Raw genomic sequence first — 11,301 nt, 5'->3', positions numbered from 1 at the left:
GGAAAGAGAAGGCACAAACAAAACAAAAAACAGCGCAGGGAAAGGCAGGCATCGGGGAGAGGCTTGGCCTCCGATGGAGTGCTGGTGAGATTTTGGAAAGCCTCAGTACTGTTAGTAGAATCTGCTCCATCCAGAAATGCATCTTAATGGCCTTGGAATTAAGGCATTTCATAAACACCCGAAAGAAGACTTGGGAAAATGCTGATGGGGAGGGGGCCGGGGGCAGAAAATCCTGGAAACCTCCTTTGTTGTTCTGCTGCCTGTTTATTGTGATGATAGGACATAACGTTTCATTATTATGATGGCAAATTCTAATTTATCACAAAGGCACGTTTCTCCCTCTGAGGCACAATTTAGGTTGAGTAGGCAGATTCCTTTAAAGGGGAAAACTAAGGTATTTATAATGCATTACTGAAAATGTCTCCAGCCCTGTATTGCTGTCCCCTCCCGCCCCATTTCTGCTGCAAAGGTTGAGCCAAAGATTGTGGTTTTCAATTATATGCTCACTTTCCTGTCTCTGGCCCTAATAAACATATCTCTTTAGTCAGGATTGGTTTCTCATGATTTAAAAATGTCTCGTGACTGTTTTTTCTTTAATGCCCAAGTACAAGAGAAATAATATGCATTTCATTGAAAAATCTGCCTGTGTAAGAATATTGTGCCATTTTGGCAATTGGTGCTCAGTTTCCTGGGAAGTCACACAGTGAGTGGAAACAACGAGGATAATTTATGCTTGAACAGCTGAAGAGGAGGAGAATGGTTTTGGTGGTGGAGTGGTTGATTTGTTCCGTTGGTGCTGCAGGACTGAAGTGTCTGGAAAGCTGAATCTGACAATACTGCAAAGATTTTTGTTGTTCTGGGTGAATGTCCTGATATTCCTAGTGTAAGATTCCTGTGTCAGTTCTGTTGAAGTCAATACTTTTTAGGCCTTTCTTTCAGTGTGAAAGCCCATATTTAAAAGAGAAGGAGCTCACATGAGCAGTTAGTGCCAAGTGCTGTGGTTCTTGCTTGTTTTTAATTCTTCAGCAAAGTGCTCTGGCTCTGTGAAAGCTTTATGTTGGCAAGATTGGTACAATCCAACCAGACAGTGGAACACCAGCAATCTGCAGAATCAGGTGTGTCACCCTGCATTTGTTGGCAGATACCTGTGTCCTTGAGGTGTAGGAGGGGGCACAGTGTTTTAATCTGCTATAGATGTTTTAAAGTAATCTACAGACCAAGAATACTTGTTAATGATATAGAGGGCATTGATTTCAGATGCAACAACTCAAGATGAAGGACAAATGTCATGTTAAGTTTTACTAATTTGCTAAAGTTGTTGGAGGGAGAACACACTGAAAATTAAAATCAGCAAATTTTTTAAAAATTATTATTGGGTTTTTAACCCTATCAACAGCTTATTAGGCTTTTATCTGGAAATGTAATTGTTCTCTCATAATGGATGGTTGCCACATTAATTTCTTTTTAAAGGATCCTTGTCCACTGCCATTCCAAATATTAGTTTTAGGAGGAATAGCTACCGTGTCTAAGCATGTCTCACTATTTGAAGAAACGGTCTTCCTTGCAGGAAGTTTGTAGGAAGTCCACTGGTGTAAAAATTGTGAGTATCAGGAATACAAATACTTTCTTTGTCACCCAGAATGTTGTAGGGGATAAAGTGTCCTGAAACACATGGGCTTTTCAGAGGGCTGCATTCTGTTTATCCAACCATTTAACCTCATCACCATTAGCATTGTTGTGGTTATCTTTTAATTAAATGCCTCATTGTTTGGAATGGGGGTGGAGGGTGGGAAAGAAACCTTGGGGTTTTGCCTCAATTACTATGCTTGGGGAAATATGGAAATGCATACAATCAAACAACCTTCAGTAAGATGCTAAAAAGCTTGAAATGTTAATATGCAAGTATGCCTGAATTGAGCACAGAGAAGCTATATATATTTCTTTCAGCACAGAGAAATACTGAGTAATGGTGCTGCAGTCAATGCCATGGTGTTTTGTATGAAGAAGATATAGTCTCTAAGCAGAGCCATGTTTATAATGGAAGTGCAAACCTCATGCTACAGTGGTGAAGCACATCTGATTTTAAGCAGCCTTTTCAGTAAAACTGAGTAAGGAGCAGTTTGATATTTGCTTGATTTGAAGCAGCATTGGTGGCTGGCCAGTCACATTTTCAATACTCGGGGAACAAACTGCCCATAATTATAGAAAATTGATGCAGATGCAATTCATATGAAATCTAAAGATTGTGTGACAGATGAATGGAGATGGAAGTAAGGAGGGAAAAAAGCAGACAATTTAGAAAATCACACATTTTTGCTTCTGAATAATCTCTTGATACATGCTATTAAATAGGCTGTACTCCAGGGTTTCTTTAGGCCTCCTAGCAACCACTAGGTTCAAAGGCCATGCAAGGAGTTCTGTGTTCATGCAGAATATTAATTTCCCAGTGGAGGATTGTCTTGGAGAAAAAACACTGAAAAAGAAAATTACAACAGTGTAAAGCTTTGACCTTGTGTGAGAAGAGACACTGAAAGTTTGAATCCAATACAAAAGATACACATGTATACAATACCTGTTACTGAAAAGGGGGAAATATAATTGAAGTTTTTGATATATTGCTGCTTAATTCAAGGGAAAATAAAGAAATCATATGCAAACTGCCAAGCAGGATGAAACTTAATGCAACTTAGGAGGTCTCCAAACACTTAAATGAAATAATATATACAGCTTTTCAAATATTGGAAGCTTCTTACTTTTTTTCCCCCTTTTTTCTCTCTAAAACCTCTAAATACAAAAGCATGTCCTGGATTTTGTTTTAGCAGAAAGAGGAGCTGCACCCTGTGATCCATCCAGCCATTAAATATTACCAGAACTGAGTAACACTCTTGAAAGAAATAACTTTTCCTGCAGCCTTCTTCAGTTACTTTAATTGACAATTTTGGTGTTAGAGGTAACACGTCAGTTTGAGATGGAGGTGGTGTAGGGTAACAGTCTGACATGCACAGTATGAGGGAATGTCTGAAGAGCTTTCTGCAATGGTAAAAACTAATTCCAGAGTGTGGTCATTTGGAGGTTAACTTCTGAAAAGCATGCAGTTATTTTACTGCTCTTTGCTTTACATTTTCCTTGCAGACGTTTCAGTCTTTCAAAGTTGAAGAGTAAAATTCAGTCTCAGTGTTGCCTGCTGTTACTGGAGTTTGATTACCAAGTTCAGGCAGAAGGGAAAGGTGAGAACTATGTAGCCCTGCTATCCAACTGATGGTATCTATATGCAAATTAAAATTTGTAGGAGGAAAAGATAACCTCATTCTCTCTTTCAGGCATGTTTGATGAAAGGTCTAGGACAAACTCTTCAAGCTCCTTGAACAGTAAGAAGGATCTTGGGAGTCATCTGAGGAAATTTGAGCATCTTAAGTTTGGGGGTTTTTTTTGTAAGCTTGAATCTCTAAGTCTAAGGATTAATATTTGGAGATAATTACACGTGAACTGAAGAATTCAATTTAATGTAATTGAGAAGTGCCAAATACACGCAAAGCTAATTCAGTTCTCCTGTCCCTTAATTCAGTTATCTAAAGGAAAATGTTATAGCTTGAAAGCAGCTGTATTGTAATTAATATTTAATGGAATAATCAGTATTGCATCACCTTCTTTTTTTTAAATTGTGGTATTAAGAGACACCTTCCCATATATCTTCTTAACAGTAATATGATCTCTTTGCCTCCCTGAATTCTGAGTAGTTTTGTGTTGTTTTAGGCCAGACCCCTTTTTGAGGCAGTAAAAACTGGGGAGTGCATGGCTGCCAATGGTAGGACCAGTTTTACCTCCTGGATCCTCCTCTGTCTCCTTAGCTTCAGTCTGTGGTGAGCCCTGAGAGGGTCACTCTGTTCGGTTAGTTCAGGGCTGTGCCTGCTTTATTGCTTTGGAGGTTACTGCTGGGCTCACTGTGTCTTTCCAATCCCTTTTGGTCTCTGTGGCATCCACTTACCTTGACTGAGAATTAGGAACTTTCAGTGCATCCTGATAGGGAGGAAGAATCTAAGTGTGCTGTGTCTTCAAACCACAAACTTGGTTCAAGTTTGTGAACCAGTCATTTTTGCATGGTTTTTACCTAATTTTGTTTTCTCCCCAGTTTCTTCCTAAAAGAAAACAAGAGACAAGCTTTTCTCTCCTTCTGTTGAGCCCTGGTTTTCATTCCTGTGGTTTTATGTGCAGAATTAACTCACCAGAGTGCTGTGCCAGTGTGTTATGTCATTGTATGCCTGGTCCTTTCCCACCAGATACGTTTTCTGCAAACCTATGAGTTCACTTTTAGACTGAGCTGTGGGCAGTGTCCTGAGCACTGCTTGTGCATTCAGCTGACCAAACTGCAGTTGAGTACTTGTTGCTCTCACTGGCTGTTGTGACCTATGAGTGTGAGGATCCAGGGTGTCTCTTTTCTTCATGGCATTAGAAATAAAATCAAAGAGGAACAAATATAACCAAGAAAGACTGTGTGTGCCTGTCTTACCTAGACCTGTTCATGTTTCTATCTCAGTTCAGAGCACTCATCTCTGCAGGGTTAAGTTCTAGGTTATTTTTCCTTCTTAGCCCTTTGTTCCTGCTTGCGTTCAAAGTCTCCATGTTCTCTCTGCTGGTTTGCCTGCACCTTTGGCCAGGTTGGGGGGCACAGAGGTGCTCCAGGATCAAGTCACCAAAGGCTGTCATTGACATTTGTATTGGGGTGTAAGTCTGCATCTGAATACATTGCTAGTTGTGTTTTCTGGTAGTCCTGTGGTTGAAGTAATTTTTCTAAATGCACGCTAGGTATCATGATACACTACTGAAGATACAAGAAGCTCCTTTTTTAAGAGTAGACAAGGGTTCAGAAGGAACACAGTGCTGATTCATCACAAATAGCTCTCAGTTTTTCACAGGTGTAGAAGTTATACCCTGTTGGCAACACTTGATAAACCCGAAGGGTGTTGAATATCTTGCCATTTTGGAATTGAATAGCAGGCACATCTTTGCAAAATGCATTATTTGTTGGAGGGGGCTGAAATGTGAGGATTCTGCAGATCACCTTGGGTTAGCTCGATGACCTGCTCAGTTGTGAGCAACAATAGGCCTTCATTTGTATGCTGGAGAGTTCATCCCAGAGTAAACTACCATTTTTGTAGCATTCTTTGCACAGTTTAAAGACATATAAGTACGATTAGAAGACCAGAAAGATTCTGTTTTGCTAAGCATATTGTAGAAATCCTCCAAAAATGGGGGGGTTTCTTTTCCATTTTCTGGGAAGCTTCTTTAGCATGACTCTGCTTTATATACCATAGCAGGTTGTAGAATATCTTTGTGAACAGCATTAAAACAGAATCAACATCCAAATTCTAGGCCATGATTCAAGAAAAGCAGTGCTGAAAAAAATTAAGGTACAGTTACGCTTGGATCCCCCTGAGTATCCTGTTACATAGTTGGAAGTGGCCAGACAGTATCAGAGTCAGGACCAAAAATATAATCTAAGTTAGAGCTTGTGTAAGAATTGCTGAATAATACAATATTAGTGATATTTGATTTTTTCCTTGAAAACCATTATACTTTCTATTAGTTTAAATGACAAAATTGCTGTAAAATTACCAAAACCGGATATCTGATAGGTGTGGTGGTGGAGATGTAAATCTTAGCTTAGAAATATAGATTGTCCCTTGTAAAAAGTAACTAATTAATGCTTCATGCATATCTGTCTAGCCATTGGGTTTAATTTTTATCAGCAGAGGGAAAAAGGATAGTAACCATAAAACTGACACCTGAGTGCCTTAACTTAAACCAAACACTTTCATTTATAGGTCTTTTTTTCTAGATGAATTAAATAGGGCAGGAAGCAGAAACAAGGGTTAAAAGCTTTCCTAAGTCTCAGGAAATTGTGCTTCTGTACTTGAAGAATTCTGTTCTTGCAGAATTTTTGGTATCAAGGCCAGTAGCAACCAGAGTAGTCCTAGGGAAAATGCTTGAATATTGAAGTTGCAGAAATTTCCCAAACCAGGATTTGTTGCTCCCGAGTGACTGCCTGTAGCTATGAAAGGGTATGAAAGTTGTTTATAGCTACTGGCTTCCTTTTTTCAGCATATTTTATTGGGTTGGCTGCTCTACTGATGCTGTTTTGTATCTCACTCTTGGATGACATATAGGTGCTGGAATTATCTTGCTCAAATTGCCTGTGGAGGGGGGTGGGGAAAAAGAAAGACCTGGCTTTACAGCAAGTATATTTGGGTGTGCAGCATGATGGAGTGGGTAGAGCAGTCTAGTTTAGACAGAATCCTGATTTGTATTGGCAGCTTTTAAACAGGCTGCAAAAGGTAACTGAAACAAGAAAACTTGATTTTTAACAGACTTGAATTCATTATAAAGAAGATAGCAACTTTCTCTTCTTTCCCTCAAAGAGAGATTGTAATCAGTGGCTTTGAAAGTTTGTAGGTGAGGGAAGTATTCCCAGTTGTATCAGTCATTGACTTTGTTTTCCTGAGTACTTTTAACTATTTCTGCAGTTCTCTGCACTTCTGTTGTAATCAGTTCAGTAGGAGAATCCTCTGCTTTGTTTTATATATGTAATATTACCCATCACAAAAAGGATCCTTTCTCAACCCAGACTTTGATTTGGTAATGATGGGTAAGAACAGACATCCAATAATAGGTGTGTTCAGTGTGAACATAACAGTGCTCATTCTGCAAGTGAAATCCTGTGTTCAGATCAACACCGTGTTCTTAGTGTTCTTAGAATTTTCCATCTCACTTGTTGCAAGCCAGAAAAGAGAGCCTGTTTATAATACCAGCAGTAAATGATGTGGAATGAGTGCTATTTGGTACTGTTATCACTTCTACCTTGTCAACCAACCCCTCACAACCCAAAAATAGTTCTGGTTTTCATCAAATTGTAGATTATATGATTCCTGTAATTTTTAAGTATAGGAGTGTTTCTTGTTGCTTCAATGGGAAATACTATCTGCAGAATGCACAATTCACTAGAAGTTTCAAATTGTGATATTGAATAAACAGATCTCAGTGTTTTTATTGAATTTGATCGGGTGAGAAAGCATGGAGTAAGAATGAACGTGAACTGCTTTTATTTTGTGAACCTTATGTGGGTATTTGTGTATTGTGAAAAAGAATGAAGGAAAAGTTGATCACATTTATACTAGGTCTTTTTATTTAACTAAAGGAGCAAGAAGAGAGACATCTTGCCAGTCTTTCATTTTGTATCTGTCTTGCAAAGTTTCTCCTAACTTTTGTTTTTGTGTGATACATTAAAGGTATAGGCAGTACAGTGCATTCAGCTTTCAGCTCTAAACAGTTAAGTAGTAACTGCTTCTGTTTAGCAGTTGTTCTCTTCAGAAGTTGTCTGGATAACCTAGATGAACTGTAGCTCTCTCTCTTCCTATGCATTACTGACCAGGGTTTTATTTTGAAAAGCATGTCCAATGTGAGAGTAGAACAGGCTCCCGGATGCTACTTGTCATCTTCTCAAACATGATCAAGAGTACAGGTGCAGTTTGGCTGGGATGCTGGAACTGAAGGAATATGAGATGTCTTCTTGTGTTTGGGTGGTATCTGTCCTCACTGTGGTATTGTGTCAATGAAGGATCTTGTATGCCTCTGTTGAGGTGCCAGGAGTGATAAATCTGCATTTAATGATCTCAAAACACCTTTTCTGGTTACTATTTCCTTTCCCAGCTATATTGTTTAAAGAAAAAACCTGAATGGCTCTTTTTAGTGAATCTGACCTCCACATTCTGAGGCTTGGGGAGTATAATAGACAGTTCAGAAGTACTTAATGCAGCCTGGAAAAGGCAAAGTTCAGTATGAAAGCTGAGTTCATCATAACACAGGAAGCTGTGCTGGGAGAATCTAGATTGTATAAATTAGTTTGCTTGCCCATTTGTGTTCTTTTAATTTCCTCCATAATTTCCTATGAATTTCCTGTTGATGACCTGTGACCTAGTTTGTAGATGAACTTCTGACCATATGTGATAATGTTGTAAATGCTATAAATTGGACTGTTTATCCTATAAACCAGTAAAGATGATGTACTAAATTTCATTGTGGTACTTAACTTTGCCTTTTAAGTTTTCACAGCATTTTAGAGTGAAGTGCCATTCTTCATTTTCATAGGACATTCTAAATTCTGCTCTCGTGAGAATTTGCATTCTTGGACCATACTGTGACCTGTTTCACAATATGTAAGCCTTAAACTAAATATTTTTTTTAAACAGAGTGAAACAGAAGTATTTTTTTACAAGGGTTTCTTCAGATTTGTGTGCTTTTGGGTGTAATTACTGTGTTGCTGGTTGAGTGAGTAGAGTGGCCAGAAACTTCAGAGAAGTTTATTAACTTTAACGTGAATTTTGGAACAACTGCAGCCTCCACTTGTAAATTGGGCATGTCTGCAGTACATTTCTTTTGAGAGATGGAGGAAAATACCATTGGCCGTGTAAAATTCAGCCAAGGCCCAAGTGATCCCTCAGCCTGTGGTTTCAGGGCAGTTTCATGGATGAAGAGGTGGGATCACGGGTGAGAGCAGATTGGCTGTTTGTCCATGCACTGACCTCCTCCCTTTGCACTAGTCCAGTCAAAAATTATGAATAAAGGAAGTCCATCTTCAGGGAATATTTAGGGGTTTGTAATATGTTACAAATAGATCTTTAGTCTCTGCTTTCATTTTATGGATGGTTGTAGTTAATTTTCTTTCTCTTTAGATACAAATGTTCTGTAAGCATTGAAGTCTTAAAATTGTATTTGAATGGGATGTCTGCATAGGAATGGATCTGACTGAAATGTTTTCACAGAATAAAGAAGCAAAAAATGGTTTTCTGCATTTTTTTTCCTTCCAGCTTTAATGAAATCTAAGCTTCTGAACAATTCTTCCAGTTTTGTTGGAAAATATATAGCCATCTCTAAATGAAACATTTTGCAATTTTTGTTTTTTTGATAAAATCATGAGGCATTTTCCTCTGAGTCAACCTTAGGTTCAGCCTGTGTGATTATTTTAACTGCAGAAATATTCTTTGGTAACCATTGGTGTAAAAATCAGGCATGTTTTAGAAACCTTGCTTTAAAAATCACATTCTTAACTATTTCTTTTCACAAGAGGCTGGAGTAGCTATGTGAGGTATTGTTTATATTAGAGCCACATACAATAACCTTTCACCAGATGTGGTCAGCCATACTGCCTGTTCTGCAGAACAGTAAAATATGATTTATGTATGTTTATTTAATTGGATGCGTAGTGAGCCTGTGCTCTGTGCGCATGTGCTAATGGTTCTACATGAGAATGTACCCTAAGGCCCCAAAGGTCTGGCTGTGTCCTTTAGTGGGAAAAGTGCACAAAGTTTTGTTTGAGTGTTTAGATAGGAAACTTTAACACGCAGCAGTGCTCCTTCCACGAACAATGCATGTATCCATCTCTCTTGGACATATTCTTTGCCTACACAGGAGAATTGGAAAGGCCGAGGAAGATGTAACTGTAACTGCTGAGTAATGCTCCCTTTTCGTGGAGGTCTGCCTTTGAATTAGGGCCACAGATTGGACAGCTAGAGAAACTGGGGCAGGTTTATCATAAACAAGGATGGGTATGATCAGAGCACAAAAAAAATAGTCATGGGCAGAGTTGCTGTTCTGCTAGAGAAGGCTGATGTTGTTGTGTTCTGGTCAAGGGAAGTATGCTTCACTTTTAGCAGCTCACACTTAGATTTCAATTTAAATCATTAAACTGGCTGTATTTAAATCAGGACCATTGCTCCTTCATTTGCATGTCTCTGAGCTCATTTCAAAATTTATACATTTTTTCTGCCTACCAGATGATGATCTCATTTGGTTTTCATTTCAGTGCTGATTGTTCCAAAAAGACCAACAGGCTCTACAATGCAGTGCACTTGGCTTTTTTTAAATTTTTTTTCCTTTTTTTTTTTTATTCTAACAGTGATCCCTTTTTCACACCCACAACAGTGGACTTAAGTATAGTGAAGTGTTACATTGTAGATTGCATTTAGAGTTAAATAATGAAAAGATAAGTTAAAAGAGTTGAGGTAAAAAGCTCAACATGCCTGTGTCATCATAATTCATTCACTAATTAATGTTGCAGTTGAATAGGATGTTGTGGATCAAGCAGTGTGAGAAAGCATATAAAAAGGTGTTGATAGTGAATTTTACTAGTGTGTTGGTGTCAAACCAAGCTTTGTCAGTACTAGGTGTGTCAAAATTGTCTGACAACACAGCTACCCATGGAAAGTGTCATTTTATCTCTAATAGCAAATTAGCTTCAGACCCAGCTTTTCAGATCAGAGCATTTGACCTCTTATGCACTCTTGAATGGATGGATGCATATATGTGATTGCTGTGCATAACTTTGGAAGGACTATTTTGCTATGGGGGACCAGCAAAGAGAAAAAAAACCATATAAAACTTCCTCTGGTATATGTTGCCATTCAATAGCAGTTTTGGGTTATGTTTTTCCAGCAACAAGTAAGAACCTAAGAGTGGCTGTGCCAGTTAAGACCCAGGTCTGTCTTGCCTGCTCGGCTGTGTCCAACTATGACCACAAATAGGTATCTAAGGAAGTGGAAGGAGAAAGCAAGTGCATGTGGTGCTGCCCCCTGGTATGTTGCCAGTTGGTTCAGTTTAGCAGTCCTCATCATGTTTTGCTTGCAGCTACACTCTGTGATACCAGGCGGTGTTAGGAGAGCAACAACTGCTTTCCTTGCATGAGGGGAGCTGCCCTGTGGCAGCCTCGAGTTGTGTGCATTGTCAGTGCTAAACTAGCATTAGGTCTCGTCCTGTCCTCTTTTGTTGCTTTTCCTAATAATGAGGAATATATGCACATGTGAAGGAGGTTTTGAGGTTCTTGGTATTTTTGGTGGTAGAAAATCAGCAGATCAGCTGTTAGGTCAACAGGCAACATTAATCCCATCTCTCCAAACACAACATACATGTTGCAGATTCCTGTAACTAGGATGTTAATAGGATTCATGTCATCACACATTCTCTTCTTAAGTTGTGAAAGAAACATTTGTTAATTATTTCTGTGATTCCATTTATTCCTTTTACAAAGTTTTCTTCTCTTAGTTCCTTCTTTTCCCTCTGAATTCTGGGCCTCATGAGCTGTCTCATCTTGAAGGTGACACATGCCTAGATGAAAGGCTTGCATTAAGCAGGAATTTCTTCTTATATCAACTCTTGACATTCCAAAAATGTCAACTCTTGATTCAAGTTGCAAGCAGGATCTGATGCCAAGGCATTAGTTTTTTCCGAGTCTTCTGCTTATTAGTAAAGAAG

General features: G+C 38.8%; 1 protein-coding gene across 2 annotated transcripts in view; it reads left to right on the top strand.

Annotated features, from left to right (window-relative positions):
* The window catches only part of STOX2 (storkhead box 2), a gene marked incomplete at its 5' end in the record, with an annotated part of 140,720 nt that overhangs the window by 72,605 nt on the left and 56,814 nt on the right, over nucleotides 1–11,301 (top strand). The window lies entirely within an intron of this gene.

This window comes from Zosterops lateralis (assembly GCF_965231275.1).
Source record: "Zosterops lateralis genome assembly, chromosome: 5".
Taxonomy (NCBI): domain Eukaryota; kingdom Metazoa; phylum Chordata; class Aves; order Passeriformes; family Zosteropidae; genus Zosterops; species Zosterops lateralis.
Note: the sequence above shows the minus strand (reverse complement) of the source record. Positions and strands in the feature narration are given on the sequence as shown.